The sequence below is a fragment of the Sinocyclocheilus rhinocerous genome, unplaced genomic scaffold (assembly GCF_001515625.1).
Source record: "Sinocyclocheilus rhinocerous isolate Xijiao unplaced genomic scaffold, SAMN03320098_v1.1 scaffold108, whole genome shotgun sequence".
In the NCBI taxonomy this organism is placed as follows: Eukaryota; Metazoa; Chordata; class Actinopteri; order Cypriniformes; family Cyprinidae; genus Sinocyclocheilus; species Sinocyclocheilus rhinocerous.
Genome location: NW_015635033.1, coordinates 174,176 through 181,214, shown reverse-complemented (window position 1 = coordinate 181,214; position 7,039 = coordinate 174,176). Strand labels below are relative to the sequence as shown.

The window sequence follows — 7,039 nt, the reverse complement described above, 5'->3', positions numbered from 1 at the left end:
CTATCTATCTGTATCTATCTGTCTGTCTGTCTGTCTATCTATCTATCTATCTACATTCTATCTATCTCTCTATCTATCTATCTATCTATCTATCTATCTATCCATCTGTCTGTCTGTCTGTCTGTCTATCTGGCTATCTATCTATCTATCTGTATCTGTCTGTCTGTCTTTCTATCTATCTGTCTATCTGTCTATCTATCCATCTATCCATCTATCTGTATATCTATCTATCTATCTATAGTTCTATCGTTCTATCTATCGTTCTATCTATCGTTCTATCGTTCTCTAGTATTATTTCTCTGTAGTTGTATTGTGTAGCAGGTTGTGAGTGTTTCTGTGGGATGTTGTTGTGTTGTGCAGTGGTTCGGTTCCTCTATATTTATTCCCGTCTGCTGTTTTCGGCCACTGACCGCTGTGGCTGGTGTGTAACTGCATTAATAGCTCCTCTGCCACGCTCTCGTTCCACACACATTACAAATGCCATCTTTATAGTGTGTAATAATGTGTTTCCTCCCCATCGATTCATCATCCTCAGCCACTTCATCTCCCATTCTATCTCCCTTTACTCTCACGCCCTCGTTTCCCCTCGCGCTGCTGCAGAGGAGCTCGATGAAGAAATTATAGCCGAGATATTAAACTGTCTCTGGTGAGCACTCGCATCTATAACCCACAGGACTTACAAATCCCACTGAAAGAGCTGAATGAAATAGCAGAAATTTTACAGATCCTGACAAAATGTGAAAAGAAGTGCTCAAAACTAAGTTGCTCATTCTCAGTTAGTTAGTAACCATATTTAACTCTATTCAGTTATTTTACATTAACGTTCAGTCAGTGAGGAATGAAGAAATCACTTTGTAAATTCTCATTGAATGTCCGTTTTGACTTGAAATGCATCACATTTTGAGACTAAAATGGGTTGTGAAGTGGTTTTCATGAATTTATGTGCATAACATTATGTCATTAACCTTGTAAATATGCAAATAAGAACATTTAAGTTTACTAATGTACAGGATTAAATAGGGTAAATACTGTATGTGTGAGTAATACAGTCAGTTAAGTTATTAAACATGAACTTCTGAACTTTGTCTGCGAATTATTTTCTCATGTCAACACAGTGAGCCTGCTTGTATTACAAAGAGTTTCAAGAAGAAGGTCAAGCATTCAGAGTTTATTTATATGTCAGGTTTGCCCAGTGAGGTCAGGTTCAGGGCTAAATCCAGACTAAAGGTCAAAGGTCACAATTTGCATAATTTTCAACCGTTACTGCAGGTCTTTAATGTATATATGGAGCAGTAAATGCACATTACATTTGGAAATGTTTAATTTACAATTAATAAAAGACTTCATAAAGCAGACATGTTGCTGTTATATGTTAGCCTAACATACAGTAATGATTAAATATTCTATGAACTTATGTTTGATGACGTTAATGACGGATCATCAGCATGGTTTGGCGTCTTAAGAGATTTCTGCTTGAAATAAACCCAACTACTGAACAGTGTTTAGTATCATTGATATACTATTACAGTTTTTGTCAGTGTTTCGAATTACATTTTTTAAATACTTTTTCACTTTAATTTTAAAGTTTTACTAGTTTTATGTTTTTGTCATTTTTATTAGTTTTTTTTGTATATGTATACATAGTTTTTATTAATATTCTGAGTTTTTATTTGTATTTTCCATTTTAAGTTTTAGTAATTTTGTTGTTTTTATAAATATTTCTATGTAGTTTCTATTTATATTCCGAAGTAGTTTTTAATTGTATGTTTTTATTTTAATTGTAGTTAGTTTTAGTAATTTTGTTGTGTGTTTTTGTCATTTTTATTGATTTTTTAAAAATTAATAATTGTATATAGTTTCTAGTAATATTTTGAATTCGTTTTTATTTTTGTATTTTCACTTTAATTTTTAAAGTTTTACTAGTTTTATGTTTTTGTCATTTTTATTAGTTTTTTTTTTTGTATATGTATACATAGTTTTTATTAATATTCTGAGCTTTTATTTGTATTTTCCATTTTAAGTTTGAGTAATTTTGTTGTGTTTTTATAAATATTTCTATGTAGTTTCTATTTATATTCCGAACTAGTTTTTAATTGTATGTTTTTATTTTAATTAGTTTTAGTTTTAGTATTTTTTGTGTGTGTTTGTAATTTTTTTATTGATTTTTTAAAAATTAACAATTGTATATAGTTTCTAGTAATATTTTGAATTCGTTTTTATTTTTGTATTTTCACTTTAATTTTTAAAGTTTTACTAGTTTTATGTTTTTGTCATTTTTATTAGTTTTTTTTTGTATATGTATACATAGTTTTTATTAATATTCTGAGCTTTTATTTGTATTTTCCATTTTAAGTTTGAGTAATTTTGTTGTGTTTTTATAAATATTTCTATGTAGTTTCTATTTATATTCCAAACTTGTTTTTAATTGTGTTTTTATTTTAATTGTAGTTAGTTTTAGTAATTTTGTTGTGTGCTTTTGTAATTTTTATTGATTTTTTTAAAATTAAAAATTTTATATAGTTTCTAGTAATATTTTTAATTAGTTTTTATTTTTGTATTTTCAATTTTAATTTTAAAGTTTTAGTAATTTTCTTGTGGTTTGTCATTTTTTTAAATAAATATTTCTATAGTTTCTATTAGTATTTTGAATTAGTTTTTATTTTGTATTTTCCATTTGCATTTTAATTTTAGCTAATGTTTTAGTGTGTGTGTGTGTGTGTGTGTGTGTGCGCCTGTAAACACCTGAGTGATTGTGTATGTGTGTGTGTGTGTGTGTGTGTTGTACTTTTGGGAGAGTGTGAATATGTGGGAGACATTCATCACACGTGGCATCATCTATCCCAGACTCCCCAGCCCATGACACGTGGAAGAATGCCGGAATGAGTCGCCCTGGGGGCGTTTTCTCTGAGGAAGCTAGAAAGGCAGAGCCTCCTTAAAAGTAAAATTGGATGAGAAAATTATTAGTTTCACAAAAATAAACCAAAAAAAGCCCCAAAAATAGCAAAATAAGAGATTAAATGGTGTGTTAAGCATCTTCAGAAAGCAATATCAGCAGATGAAGGTTCAGAGGGAGGCAGTCTCTTTTGCCTCTTTTGAGCTTATTGTGTTCTCATTGAGATTTTATAGCATGATGTGAATGTGAGGCGAGTAACAGCAAAATGAAAGGTGTTGTGTAATGTTACTTTAGTGTCATTGAGATACTGTTATAGTTTTTTGTTTTTTTAATATTTTGTGTTTTTATTTTAATTGTAGTTAGTTTTAGTAATTTTGTTGTGTGTTTTTGTCATTTTTATTGATTTTTTAAAAATTAACAATTGTATATAGTTTCTAGTAATATTTTGAATTCGTTTTTATTTTTGTATTTTCACTTTAATTTTTAAAGTTTTACTAGTTTTATGTTTTTGTCATTTTTATTAGTTTTTTTTTTGTATATGTATACATAGTTTTTATTAATATTCTGAGCTTTTATTTGTATTTTCCATTTTAAGTTTGAGTAATTTTGTTGTGTTTTTATAAATATTTCTATGTAGTTTCTATTTATATTCCGAACTAGTTTTTAATTGTGTTTTTATTTTAATTGTAGTTAGTTTTAGTAATTTTGTTGTGTGCTTTTGTAATTTTTATTGATTTTTTTAAAATTAAAAATTTTATATAGTTTCTAGTAATATTTTTAATTAGTTTTTATTTTTGTATTTTCAATTTTAATTTTAAAGTTTTAGTAATTTTCTTGTGGTTTGTCATTTTTTTAAATAAATATTTCTATAGTTTCTATTAGTATTTTGAATTAGTTTTTATTTTGTATTTTCCATTTGCATTTTAATTTTAGCTAATGTTTTAGTAAAAAAAAAATTATAATTTTTTTTTAAAATATGTCTACAGGTATATATATTTTTTAATATATTTTTTTTTATTTTTATTTTTTTTTACTAAATTAATATAAATGTTGAAATAAAATAAGTTTACTTTTTTATATTTTATTTTATTTCAGATGACACTTAATGGTTTGAGCGTGAGTTTGAGTTTGCTATAATAACCCCGCTACTGAAGCGGATGCATTGCTCTAAATCACTGATGTCCATCTCTGTGCATTTCTATTCAGGGTGGGATGTTGCAGATTTCTGATTATTTGGCGACGGGCCGCGAGATGCCAAGAGCCTCCGACAGATGTCCCAGAAATGCTACTTAATACTGAACCACGACTCCATTCAGAAGCCTTTAATCCACATCTGTGGCTGTTTAATACAGTGAGAACTGATGAGTAAAGTTACAGGCTTGAACTGAACTTTAGCTGTAAAGAACATATAAGTTTCACTGGTTCTGACAAACTCTCTGAGTGTTTGTATGCATGAAATGAAGCTCAGGATAGAAACAAATTCCCTTCATAAAGTGCTGGAGCAGGTCAGCGTCCGTCGGGGGATTTGATCTATAAATAACTCAGTTGTTTATGTGAAAGCATCTGCGTTTGTGCTGATCAAGATGTATTTTAGGAGAGTAGGCAGGGTTATTTTAGTATCACTGATATACTATTATAGTGTTTATTAATATGTTGAATTAGTTCTTATGTTTGTATTTTCTGTTTTCATTAAAATTTTAGTTAAAGTTTTAGTATTTTGTGGTGTTTTTGTTTTTAAAATGTGTTTATTTAGTTTTCATTTTAGTTTAAGTAAAAATTTTTAAACGAACTTAACAAAAAATTTTTAATTAGTTTTTGTTTTTCTAAATGTCTATTCGGTGTTTATTATTCATTTATTTTAGTTGTAGTTTTTAAACAAACAACAAAAGTTAGAAATTAGTCGTTTAAATATGTGTTTATTTTTTATTATTTATTTTAGTTTTTAAACAAACTTAACAAAAATTAGAAATTTTTTTTTTAAATTTTTTTTTATGGTTTATTTAGCATTTTTTTAATTTGAGTTTTAGTTTTTAAAAATTAACTTAAATTATTATATATTTTTTTAGTTATTATTTTATTTTACTTTTAGTTTTTAAACAAACTTAACAAAAATTTATAATTTTTTAACGTTTTTTTAAAATGCCTATTTAGTGTTTATTATTTTTAATTTTAGTTTTTAAACATAAACTTAGAATTAGAAAATAGTTTTTTTTATATCTATTTAGGTTTTATTATTTGTTATTTTAGTTTTAGTTTTTACACTTAAAATGAACACAAATGAGAAATGCTACTATTTGAAATTATATAAAAAAATTTTTTATTTTATTTCAAGTAATGCATTTAAGCATTTAGTTTAAGTAGTTTTAGTTAACAATAACCCTAAAAGTGGGCTAACTTTATCCTAAACAGTTGTCCGTGCATGCCTTTATTTTGGGTCAAGAGTGGCATGAGCTGTATTTCTCTGTCCGTCCTCGTCTCTGAACACAATCAGGGTTAGTTATCAGCGACCGCAGGGTTAGTGACTCAAGTGACAGCAACAACTGGACGAGAGGCTCGTGAAACTCAGTAAGAGCTGCCGAGGCCATGTTGTTTGACACACTGAGATGTTTCCGAGCGTGTGTTTGTGCCGCCACACGGCTCTGGGAATGTCCTTCGTGTCTCAGGCTTGAGTTAAAGAGCGTCTAGCTGAGAAGGAGAGCAGAAATGGGTGGAAAGAAATCCAAAAGCGCTGTAGACGACGACACAACGCGATCCGGAAGAAAGAGCACCGGTCTAGACGAAAACCTTCCGACGGTCGAACGCATTCGCAAACACACAACAACACACTTCGGATACAAAGTGCTCAGTCTGGCTCGACGCGGCCTGACGGATCCTCCGGAGGAATTATGGGACATAACAGAGCTGCAGAAGCTCAATCTCTCGCTCAATGCATTGCGATCCGTTCCATCGTCTGTGGGTTCCCTGCAGAACCTGCTGGTGCTCAATCTTTGGGGACTAGTTTGCCTCCTGAAATCGGACGGCTTGGAAACCTGAAGGTGCTTTTCGCATGTCGTAACCGTCTGAGCGACGTTCCCGAAGAACTGGGTTCATGCACCAAACTAGAATTGTTGAGTCTGGCCGGTAACCAGTTAACTAGTCTCCCTGCGTCGCTTTCAGCCCTCGCCGGATTAAAGAAGCTCAACCTGAGACACAATCTCATCGCTCACATCCCCGGCTGCGTTTACAGCATGAAGAGCCTGGTGTTCCTGCAGCTGGCCTGTAATAGACTGGAAAACACCGCCGATCAGATCCAAGCGCTGGCCGACTTGAAGATCCTCATCGTCGAGGGAAACTGCATCCACGCGCTTCCCAAGATGCTCTGCCATCTGACCAAGCTGGAGCTCCTCAACGTGGATTTCAACGACATCCAGAGCGTGCCGGCGGAGATGCACCAGCTGAGACGTCTGGAGAAACTGGCCTGCCATCCGCTGGATAAAGGTCTGCACATCAGACACAATCCTCTGCTGAAACCCATCAAAGAGGTTCTGGACGGAGACCTGCAGGCGCTCTACAGCTATCTGAAGGCCACGTGAAGCACTTGAAATCAGTCCAAGGCTTGCTTACCGTCTCTGAGAGATGCAGCTTTGATTCTGAACTTCAGCACAGTGTCTCTGAGGATATAAGAGCTGTATTATTTTTATTCCGGCTGCTTTCAGAGTTCATACGCCTGCAGGTTTTATATTCACAAAGGCTAGAATAGTATTGAAAACCATTAAAATTTGAAAACTGCTAATATATATATATATATATTTTTTTTTTGTACAATTTAATTATTTAGCAGACACTTTTATCCATGGTGACCCAGATTTTTATTTAGTAGTAAATAAATTTTAAAGTAATAAAAGTAATAAAGTACTTTTTATTAAATTTTTATTTAAAGTACTTTTTATTTAAATTTTAAAGTAATTTAAAAAAAAATTATTTATTTGTTTTATAGCTTTTATGCTTGTTTCTTTTTTTTTCTTTTTTTTTTATTTGCTATATATATATATTTTTTATTTTTTTATTTTTGTATTTTTAATGAAAAAAAAAAATTTTTTTTGCTAAAATGCCCAGCACACAAAAAATATTTTGGCCTAAATGTAGGATTTATGTATTTGAATTGCA

The 7,039-nt window shown here is 30.9% G+C and overlaps 1 pseudogene; it reads left to right on the top strand.

Moving 5' to 3' along the window:
* The first annotated feature begins 5,311 nt into the window (after window positions 1-5,311).
* Window positions 5,312-6,508, top strand: LOC107746252 (leucine-rich repeat-containing protein 30-like; annotated as a pseudogene).
* Window positions 6,509-7,039: the final 531 nt, after the last annotated feature.